Consider the following 12,225-nt stretch of genomic DNA (forward strand, 5'->3'; position numbering starts at 1 on the left):
GCGATGACGTGGAAGAGGTTGGCGGCGGCGTTGCTAGGCTAGTTGGCGTCGAACAACTGCAAGTAGAAACAAAATTTGCTCTGTTTTTAGGGACTAAAACAGAGGTTTCTTCGGTGTTTGTTTGACCGTGGAGGAGGCAGGGTGGCTGGGCAGTGGGAGTTGTATCATGGTGGCTGAGAAGGGGTGCGACGGTGGTGGTGCAAGGATGGCGCTAAGGGGGTCGTAAAGCAGAGGCATCGGCGGGGCTACATGGGGTTCACAGTTTGCCAACGGGCTGGGCGGTGGGGCTATCACACGAAGACATGACTTACGGTTTCTGCAAGGGTGCACCCTCCACGGCTGAGTTGTGGAAAGGAGGAGGTGTGCTCGGTTTGTTGTTGATTGGGTGGACGCTGGTGGCAGCAGCTGAGGCCATGAAGGAGGTGGTGGCGCACGATGAGGTTTTGAGCCTAGGTTGTAACAGCCCGCTAGAAATTCATTGGCGGAATTTCTTTTGACTTTAGGACTCTCGTGAAAACCCCATAAGTTTTTACGAATCGACCTATTGCATAAGTTTTAGTCTGTCAACATAGTCAGTGTTATCACTCACTATGCTGCTAGAAATATGAGTTTTATTTATTTGAGGTGGTTAGAAGTGTCAGAATGCATTATGGTCTACGCCATTAGACTCGGTGGATTATTTAGGATTTTATGGCACAATAGCCTATTTTCATAATTCCGGACGAAACGTCTGTTGAGAATTGTGAAATTATTTTTAGGGGCACTTCGAGATTGAATTTCGGTAAAAGATTTTCACTGTAGGTTAATATGAATATTTAGGAATTTTTAGTACTAAGTTTATGATTCACTTTTTCGAAGTGAATAGTAACCTCGGTAAGCGCACCAATTGCAGTGTTTCGAAATCACAGTGTGGAATGTCCAAATTGGATTAGAGAAGTTTTATTTGGACACTTGGCAAGATCTTAGCCACACTTAGTGAATAATATTAGACACTTGGCACCATGAGGAATGTTTGTTGGATTTGAAGGAATCAAGGTGTGAGATCATGCCACTTAAGCAAAACCTTGTTTCATCTGCTCAACCAAATTGTGCCAGACCAAAGAGGTTTTCAATCCTAGTGAAACCCTAAATGGTGGGAATCCAATTGAAAGCCCAAAAGTTTTGTTGAAATCGAAACCCTAAACGGTTTCCCCAAAACCCTAAAGTTGGCCTCTAAACCCTTTCTAATCCGATTTCTAGCATTGTGTTTAATCACTTGATTAAATCACTTCCACATGCTATTAATCCTTCAAATTTGTGTTAGAACATCATTATCCAACCTTGTTAACCTTGAAAAATTGATTGGACCAAGTGATATTGGATTTGGGCTTGATAGCAACCCAAACCCTCTTTAAACCCCAAATTTTAGGCCCATTCGGTTTAGGCCCTTAAGGCCCACGAATTTGGTCACCATAGGATTGCTTCATGGCTAAGTTTTGTACCCCCACTTGGCTGGCCAGATCTGTACAAGAAGGTCCTAGAAGGTTCTAGAAAGACAAAGCAAAAGGGCCACCTCACTCTTTCACTCTCACACTCCACCTTGAGAAAAGATCTTGGTCTGATTTTTATGAGAAGAAAAGGCCAACACTCAACCATTCATTCAGTCCTATCACTTTACATAGCTTGTGTAAGAAGCTCTTCAGTCCACTTCCCACGAAAAGCAGCTCTCCTTTACACTTTTCCTTCATAGAACACAAAAGACACTCTCGGACAGTTTTTCGTACCTCTTTTGAATGCCTGTTTCGAAGCTTTTGTAAGTGTTTCCTCGCAATGTTTCCTTCATGAAAGTTGTTTCTTTTGGAGTCTAGCTTACGTGGATATCTTATTTGTTCCATTTGGAGATCATTTGATTGGTAAAAAGTTATTTAGACCCCAGAAAGGTTATTCTGGGCAATAAACTGGAGAGTGTGTTATATTTTGGAGTTTTTGACCAAGCTAATGAATAGATCTTGGTCCGAAATTTTTATGGAGTACTGTTAACATGTGTATATGATTATTGGTTGAGGATTTGTTGCATGATTAAAAGTTTTGGTGAAATATTTTCTTAGGTCTAGAAACTTAGAAACTGGAAGAGGAAAAACAGTTTCTGTTTTGAGAAAGTTTAAATCTTTTATGGTTTAATCTTATTCCAATGGCTTTGATATTTTTATTGGAAGATCCTAAGCATCTTATATACATGTTAGAATGTTATTTTGAAGATATTTGAAGTTAGTTTCGAACATATGAAATTTTATGCAAGGAGATATTCGGTTAGGCCAAAGTGATGATGTTCTTGGCTAAATTTATGTTTTGGTTGATGTTTACCCATGTGATCTTGAGTTTGAAGCTTGGATCTGTTTTATGACACATTTTTGAATCATGTGATGTTTTGGTTTGAAGATCACTTCTTTATAAGTCATGGATCAAGAGGTTGATCAAAACAAGTTAGAAACAAAATTCTGTTTTGAACTTTGAAGAGAAACCAAAAAGTTTCAAGTATGGTTTTAGTGATTTTGATGACTTTTGTTCATGATTCAAAACATGATTGTTCTTAAGAATATGTTATGAGTGTGGTAGAAGAAAAATTTTGGTTTAATCATGAGTTTCGAGATTTGAAAGAATTACAACAAAAAGCAAAGAAAATAGCCTTGTAAGCTTCGGCCATATAGAGTTTTGATGGTTGTGTTTAGTTTTAAATTTTTCTGAATTGATTTTTGAGCTTAGGACAAAATTTACATAAGGTATGTAAATTTTGGTGATTTATGGAGTTAGGATGCAAAATCCTTATGTTAGGGGTAAAATGGTCATTTTCCCACATGTAGAGGGTAAAATGGTAATTTTACTCTAAGTTGATATTTTTTCCATATTCCTAATTGTCAGTGATTAAGTTCTAATTTTTAGAAATCACTACTTTCAGTTTCCCGTGATCGCACTTGAGTTTTGCCTCGAAGCGCGAAGATCGAGGTAAGTTAGCTTTTAACTTACTATCAATTTAATGTGTATGTGTGATAAGTAAGGGAACTAAATTGTATGTATGCATATTATCATATGTGCCATGCCAAGTCATTTCATATTTATCTATTACACAGAATTTATTCTGTCATGAATTATTCATCTGTTACACAAGATATTCTGTCACGTATTGCTATACATGCTATACACTGCAAGTATGTCATGTTAAGTTAAGTATGCCATCTGTTACATGTATTTCTTGTCATGTAATATTCATTGTCACATGTTACGCCATGTTAAGAAATGTTGTCTGTTATATGGTATGCCATGTTACGAAATGTTGTATGTTACATGTATGACATGTTATGAAATGTTCTCTGTTACATTTATGTCTCGAAGTATGTCATGTCTGTTGTCCTACGTTCATGTCACGTTATGTTACGTCAAGATTTCTGTCTTTTATGTCACGTTCATGTTACGTCACGTTACGAAATGTCATGTCTGCCAGTTAAGTCATTCATGTCAATCACGACCCTAAGCGCTAGGATGGGGTAATATCCTAGTGGAACTCCTTTGTTCACGCTGGAGTGTCTAAATAGGTGTGAAATTCCCTGGGTTGACGAAGTACAGTCAACAGGTTGCGAATGGGGCCTAATTAGTTGGTCACCGGAGCGCGCCAGGCACTAACGCCGATGGTGCCACACATTATGTTACGTGTGTCCACAGCAAGTGTGGCACAAACAGATAAGTCATGGGGCCACAACAACTGTGGAGCATGAAGTATGGGGCCACAACAACTGTGGAGCATACACTACGTGAGACACAGCAATTGTGACACGTAGAATACGTGGGGCCACAACAACTGTGGAGTACGTATTAACGCACTCACAGCTGGTATAGAAACCTGTGATGTGATGCGGTAATCGGCAGGGACACACGGCTCAAGGGGACCTGTGTAGCACCCATATGGTCATGTTAATGATTAAGACTATTGAATAAGATTCCAAGTTCAAGTCATGTTTCACGTTATGTTACGTTCAAGTTTACGTTCACGCAATCATGGTAATCCCATGAGACAAGAATATGTTTCAAGTTCATGTTATGTTATATTCACGTTCACGTTATGTTCCAAGTTCATGTTATGTTATGTTCACGTTTACGTTATGTTCCAAGTTCACATTTATGTTATGTCATGCTCAAGTTCAAGTTCAAATTATGCATGTTCACGTTCATGCTATGTTTCAAGTCCATGTTATGTTCCAAGCTCACATTCATGTTATGTTTCAAGTCACGTTCATGCTAAGCTTCAGTTTCAGTTTAAGTTATGCCAGTTATGTTATGTTGTATGTCAAGTTATGCTATGATTACTTATGATTTGATTATGCATTCATGCTTTTACTGCCATGCATGCATCATTAACCTGTGTGGAAGTTTCCTGTTAACTTGCTGAGATTTGTAATCAAATCTCACTGTGGTAGTCCCAACTACCATTCCCCCGAATGGTAGATCTTTTACAGGATCTGAAGGAGAATCGGGAATCGACCAACTGGAAACGGTCACCTAAGCGACGATGCGATGTAGGTGTTCGTACAGTAGTTACCTCAGATTACTACTTGTATTTGTGGAGTTCAATCTCCATCACTCTTTTGATCACAACCATTTCGGACTAGTGTTGTGATATCAGTTTTTGAGTATGTCATTATGTATGAAGAATGTTTTAAGTATTTGGGATATTTCAGTTTGGTGCATAGTATTGCTAAAAAGAAAAATTATCCGCTGCGAATATTGCATAATGCTAGATGCACGTTAGGAATATTGCATCTTATATGTCATGAACGGGGGCAGGTAACCTTGTGTTGCATGTCTCGACGCTTCAAATGTCCGTCCGATCCCAAGCGGAATTTGGGGGCGTCACATAGGTGATGGCTGTTTACGGTGGAAGGATGGGCGTCGGTTTTACGTGGAGATGGAGGTTGGCATCGAACTAGGAGGGGCTGGGTGGTTCTTGCAGCTGGTTGCAGCGATATAGGGCAATTTTCCAAAGGTATAAGATGAAAATGTATATTAGTGGGCGGCTGCTGAAAACCCTAGATGCGAAGATCACGTACGTGCATGTCACCAAACATGGAACGTCAAGTGGTTCCTGGCTTCATGGGCTTGGTTGAAAGCTCACGGGTTGGGCTCAAAAGAAAAATAAAATACACTCAAACAAGCCCAGTCCGAAAATAGAAGGGTCCAACAAAAAAAGAAGAAAAAAAACACAATAAAAATAAATAAAAACAATTAAAAAACACTGCAACTCAATATTAATAAAATAAAATAAAATAATTAAAGTCCAACAATCAAATTATTCATTAAGGCAAAAAGCAAATTTAAATGCAAACAATAATTAATATCACGAAAGCACATCAAAATAAATTTCACAACTTAAGAATTATAAAATAAATCCAACGAGAAATCCGATAAATTTTAAAACAAGAAAAATGATATTTAAATTAATTTAAATAATCATTCACTAAAAATAAAATACACAAAAAAATACAGGGTATTAGATCAATGGGTATACCAAGTGGGCTATAAATAATGTCTCCTTAGCATTACCACCCACTCCTTATCTAGGCTCCATAAAATATGGCCTGAAAAATGCTTTCGATAGAAATAGCCTGCCGGAGAACTTTGATGAAAAGTACGACGTCATGAGTCCACCTACAAACCCTAGAGGGGTTTGGATTCAGAGATGAGTTGAGATGGTTTGTGAATAGTAAAATAAAAGTTGAATTATTTATCATATTTTGTGTGTGAATTTGGGAAAGTTGTTTTGGGATTTGAAAAAGTTGAATTGTTTATTATATTTTGTGTGAAAACTTGAGAAAGTTGTAATGATGAGATGAGATGAATTGAGATGGGTTGAGGTGGGTTTCAACTAGTGGCAGTGGGGTTTACTTACTAAGTTTCAATACCACAGTCGATGTGATACTTCAAAATGCCAATGCATTGAGCGCAAATGTTAGCGAAATACACCCCTGGCATTTGCATGGTCATGATTTCTGGGTGTTGGACTATGGAGAAGGGAAATTCTCAGTCAAGGATGAGAAGAAACTCAACTTGAAGAACCCACCCTTGAGGAATACTGCAGTAATATTCCCTTACGGATGGACAGCCTTAAGGTTTGTGGCAGATAATCCACGAGTGTGGGCCTTCCACTGCCACATCGAGCCTCATTTGCATATGGGTATGGGTGTTGTGTTTGCTGAAGGTGTTCATCATGTGAATGACATACCTAATGAGGCTCTCACCTGTGGTCTGACAGGGAAGATGTTCCTGAGCAAGAACAATTGAGTCTAATGCCATCTTAATTTGTTTTTATTCTTCCTACGTATGTTTTTTATATGCTTATTATATTGCATGCAGGTGATGATTGTCAATAGGGGTGTAACGGGTCTAGTTCAGTCCAATTTTGAAGAAATTTTGAAACCGAACCGGTATATACTGATTTTGGAAATTTAAGAACCGATGCGGACCGATTTATCACCAAAATCGAAACTTTTGATTTTTCTGGTTTCAGTCCGATCCAGTTCGGTTTTTTGGTTTACCATTTACACATGTGACACTATATATGTTTAATATTATAATAGTTTTAATACTAAACTTAATTGTGAGAATTTAATATTTATTATTAACAATTACTAATTCTTTAATGTTCAATTATAGTAGTATAATATAAGTAGTGTCTAACTTATTAATGAGATTAATATACTTGAGTAATAAGATTAAAATAGTATAATTAGTGTCTAATTTTAATTTTATGTTATACGATTAATAGACTTGAATAATAAGATTAGAATTTCATATTATGTTAATTAGATATGTAACATATAATATATATAATAATAATAAAAGTATATATATTATAAAAAAATAAAAAAATATATATACCGGTCCGGTTCAATTTAAATCGGTTTTCAAAATATGAAAATCGGTATCGCACCAGTTTAGGACCGATTTTCATTTTTAAGAACCGATACCGCACCAGACCAAACTCATTGATTCGATCCGATCTGATTCAACCGGTTTTCCAGTTTTTTCTTTCACCCCTAATTCTCAATGTCTACAAAGCTCCGAGAACATATAGTTAAAATGAGAATTCTACTTGTAAGACTTAGTGGATTTGGATAGAGAGTTCAGATGAGACGAAATGAAATGTTTTGTTTAAAGTTGAATAAAATATTGTTAAATATAATTTTTTAGTATTATTTTTATTTTGAGATTTGAAAAAGTTGAATTGTTTATTATATTTTTATATGATAATTTGAAAAAATTATAATGATGAGATAAGATGAGATGTTTTGCGTATCCAAACCCAGCCTAGGGTTGACTAGGGGTGGCCATTTATGTCTGGTCCTTTCGATTTGTTTCACGTCAATTAATTAGCCCAAATTAGAAAGAATTATTAAATGTGTCGTCCCAGTTCAAATCATTTGGATTCGTGTTGGGTTACCCAACTTCATCTTGGGGGCATCCTTATATTTTCACTACTCTATAACTGTATACACAATTTCTTATCGGATCTACTTCAATTACAACATTTTTTTTTTCCATGAGATATTTTCTTATTTGCTTTGTAACTGATCATTTGTACACATGAATACATTGATAAAATCCACCAGATTCAAAAAATATTACAAAACCCGAGATTTTTAAATTTTAAAGAATCTAAAAATATAGAATAGATGTTCTAATTGCTGAAGTAAAGCATTCTCAAAAATAAATAATAATAATTTCTTAGTTAAAATTTTTTAGTTGAACTTAATGTTTCAATTGGAATTTTTGCTTATCCTAGTTTTTATCTTACAAAACCAAAAATGAATTTTAGGAGATGTTTTACAAAGATATTATCAAAAAATAATATATTTTGTTATGCTTAGGTATTCAATATAAGTCAAATATTGTTTAAATTTAAAAAAACACTAAATTTCTATGAATACTGAAATAGGAAACATACAATCATGTATAAACTCTTGAGGTCCCTTTTCTATAACACCCAAACACAAGCCTCAGCCTAGGCCCAAGGAGAAGCCACACTAAGGAAAACGGCGTCGTTTTTGGGTTAGTTGTTTCTTTTCTTTTTCCTCTTATTTTTCTCCTCCTCTCGTCCCTTTCTCTTCCCATTTCCGCTACATGCCCCATTTAACACCCACAATGTACGTATCTCACCCTAAATAATGTAACAGCCCGCTAGAAATTCATTGGCGGAATTTCTTTTGACTTTAGGACTCTCGTGAAAACCCCATAAGTTTTTACGAATCGACCTATTGCATAGGTTTTAGTCTGTCAACATAGTCAGTGTTATCACTCACTATACTGCTAGAAATATGAGTTTTATTTATTTGAGGTGGTTAGAAGTGTCAGAATGCATTATGGTCTACGCCATTAGACTCGGTGGATTATTTAGGATTTTATGGCACAATAGCCTATTTTCATAATTCCGGACGAAACGTCTGTTGAGAATTGTGAAATTATTTTTAGGGGCACTTCGAGGTTGAATTTCGGTATAATATTTTCACTGTAGGTTAATATGAATATTTAGGAATTTTTAGTGTTAAGTTTATGATTCACTTTTTCGAAGTGAATAGTAACCTCGGTAAGCGCACCAATTGCAGTGTTTCGAAATCACAGTGTGGAATGTCCAAATTGGATTAGAGAAGTTTTATTTGGACACTTGGCAAGATCTTAGCCACACTTAGTGAATAAGATTATGCCACTTAAGCAAAACCTTGTTTCATCTGCTGAACCAAATTGTGCCAGATCAAAGAGGTTTTCAATCCTAGTGAAACCCTAAATGGTGGGAATCCAATTGAAAGCCCAAAAGCTTTGTTGAAATCGAAACCCTAAACGGTTTCCCCAAAACCCTAAAGTTGGCCTCTAAACCCTTTCTAATCCGATTTCTAGTATTGTGTTTAATCACTTGATTAAATCACTTCCACATGCTATTAATCCTTCAAATTTGTATTAGAACATCATTATCCAACCTTGTTAACCTTGAAAAATTGATTGGACCAAGTGATATTGGATTTGGGCTTGATAGCAACCCAAACCCTCTTTAAACCCCAAATTTTAGGCCCATTCGGTTTAGGCCCTTTAAGGCCCACGAATTTGGTCACCATAGGATTGCTTCATGGCTAAGTTTTGTACCCCCACTTGGCTGGCCAGATCTGTACAAGAAGGTCCTAGAAGGTTCTAGAAAGACAAAGCAAAAGGGCCACCTCACTCTTTCACTCTCACACTCCACCTTGAGAAAAGATCTTGGTCTGATTTTTATGAGAAGAAAAGGCCAACACTCAACCATTCATTCAGTCCTATCACTTTACATAGCTTGTGTAAGAAGCTCTTCAGTCCACTTCCCACGAAAAGCAGCTCTCCTTTACACTTTTCCTTCATAGAACACAAAAGACACTCTCGGACAGTTTTTCATACCTCTTTTGAACGCCTATTTAGAAGATTTTGTAAGTGTTTTCTCGCCAAGATTCCTTCATGAAAGTTCTTTCTTTTGGAGTCTAGTTTACGTGGATAACTTATTCGTTCCATTTGGAGATCATTTGATTGGTCAAAAGTTGTTTAGAACCCGGAAAGGTCATTCTGGGCGATAAACTGGAGAGTGTGTTATATTTTGGAGTTTTTGACCAAGCTAATGAATAGATCTTGGTCCGAAATTTTTATGGAGTACTGTTAACATGTGTATATGATTATTGGTTGAGGATTTGTTGCATGATTAAAAGTTTTGGTGAAATATTTTCTTAGGTCCAGAAACTTAGAAACTGGAAGAGGAAAAACAGTTTCTGTTTTGAGAAAGTTTAAATCTTTTATGGTTTAATCTTATTCCAATGGCTTTGATATTTTTATTGGAAGATCCTAAGCATCTTATATACATGTTAGAATGTTATTTTGAAGATATTTGATGTTAGTTTTGAACATATGAAATTTTATGGAAGGAGATATTCGGTTAGGCCAAAGTGATGATGTTCTTGGCTAAATTTATGTTTTGGTTGATGTTTACCCATGTGATCTTGAGTTTGAAGCTTGGATCTGTTTTAGGACACCTTTTTGAACCATGTGATGTTTTGGTTTGAAGATCACTTCTTTATAAGTCATGGATCAAGAGGTTGATCAAAACAAGTTAGAAACAAAATTCTGTTTTGAACTTTGAAGAGAAACCAAAAAGTTTCAAGTATGGTTTTAGTGATTTTGATGAATTTTGTTCATGATTCAAAACATGATTGTTCTTAAGAATATGTTATGAGTGTGGTAGAAGAAAAATTTTGGTTTAATCATGAGTTTCGAGATTTGAAAGAATTACAACAAAAAGCAAAGAAAATAGCCTTGTAAGCTTCAGCCATATAGAGTTTTGATGGTTGTGTTTAGTTTTAAATTTTTCTGAATTGATTTTTGAGCTTAGGACAAAATTTACATAAGGTATGTAAATTTTGGTGATTTATGGAGTTAGGATGCAAAATCCTTATGTTAGGGGTAAAATGATCATTTTCCCACATGTAGAGGGTAAAATGGTCATTTTACTCTAAGTTGATATTTTTTCCATATTCCTAATTGTCAGTGATTAAGTTCTAATTTTTAGAAATCACTACTTTCAGTTTCCCGTGATCGCACTTGAGTTTTGCCTCGAAGCGCGAAGATCGAGGTAAGTTAGCTTTTAACTTACTATCAATTTAATGTGTATGTGTGATAAGTAAGGGAACTAAATTGTATGTATGCATATTATCATATGTGCCATGCCAAGTCATTTCATATTTATCTATTACACAGAATTTATTCTGTCATGAATTATTCATCTGTTACACAAGATATTCTGTCACGTATTGCTATACATGCTATACACTGCAAGTATGTCATGTTAAGTTAAGTATGCCATCTGTTACATGTATTTCTTGTCATGTAATATTCATTGTCACATGTTACGCCATGTTAAGAAATGTTGTCTGTTATATGGTATGCCATGTTACGAAATGTTGTATGTTACATGTATGACATGTTATGAAATGTTCTCTGTTACATTTATGTCTCGAAGTATGTCATGTCTGTTGTCCTACGTTCATGTCACGTTATGTTACGTCAAGATTTATGTCTTTTATGTAACGTTCATGTTACGTCACGTTACGAAATGTCATGTCTGCCAGTTAAGTCATTCATGTCAATCACGACCCTAAGCGCTAGGATGGGGTAATATCCTAGTGGAACTCCTTTGTTCACGCTGGAGTGTCTAAATAGGTGTGAAATTCCCTGGGTTGACGAAGTACAGTCAACAGGTTGCGAATGGGGCCTAATTAGCTGGTCACCGGAGCGCGCCAGGCACTAACGCCGATGGTGCCACACATTATGTTACGTGTGTCCACAGCAAGTGTGGCACAAACAGATAAGTCATGGGGCCACAACAACTGTGGAGCATACACTACGTGAGACACAGCAATTGTGACACGTAGAATACGTGGGGCCACAACAACTGTGGAGTACGTATTAACGCACTCACAGCTGGTATAGAAACCTGTTATGTGATGCGGTAATCGGCAGGGACACACGGCTCAAGGGGACCTGTGTAGCACCCATATGGTCATGTTAATGATTAAGACTATTGAATAAGATTCCAAGTTTAAGTCATGTTTCACGTTATGTTACGTTCAAGTTTACGTTCACGCAATCATGGTAATCCCATGAGACAAGAATATGTTTCAAGTTCATGTTATGTTATGTTCACGTTCACGTTATATTCCAAGTTCATGTTATGTTATGTTCACGTTTACGTTATGTTCCAAGTTCACATTTATGTTATGTCATGCTCAAGTTCAAGTTCAAATTATGCATGTTCACGTTCATGCTATGTTTCAAGTCATGTTATGTTCCAAGTGTTCATGTATCATGTTATGTTTCAAGTCACGTTCATGCTAAGCTTCAGTTTCAGTTTAAGTTATGCCAGTTATGTTATGTTGTATGTCAAGTTATGCTATGATTACTTATGATTTGATTATGCATTCATGCTTTTACTGCCATGCATGCATCATTAACCTGTGTGGAAGTTTCTTGTTAACTTGCTGAGATTTGTAATCAAATCTCACTGTGGTAGTCCCAACTACCATTCCCCCGAATGGTAGATCTTTTACAGGATCTGAAGGAGAATCGGAAATCGACCAACTGGAAACGGTCACCTAAGCGACGATGCGATGTAGGTGTTAGTACAGTAGTTACCTC

The 12,225-nt window shown here is 36.4% G+C and overlaps 1 pseudogene; it reads left to right on the forward strand.

Moving 5' to 3' along the window:
* Positions 1-6,309, forward strand: part of LOC108989673 — a 74,717-nt pseudogene extending 68,408 nt beyond the window's left edge.
* Positions 6,310-12,225: the final 5,916 nt, after the last annotated feature.

This window comes from Juglans regia, chromosome 14 (assembly GCF_001411555.2).
Source record: "Juglans regia cultivar Chandler chromosome 14, Walnut 2.0, whole genome shotgun sequence".
NCBI classification, from domain to species: domain Eukaryota; kingdom Viridiplantae; phylum Streptophyta; class Magnoliopsida; order Fagales; family Juglandaceae; genus Juglans; species Juglans regia.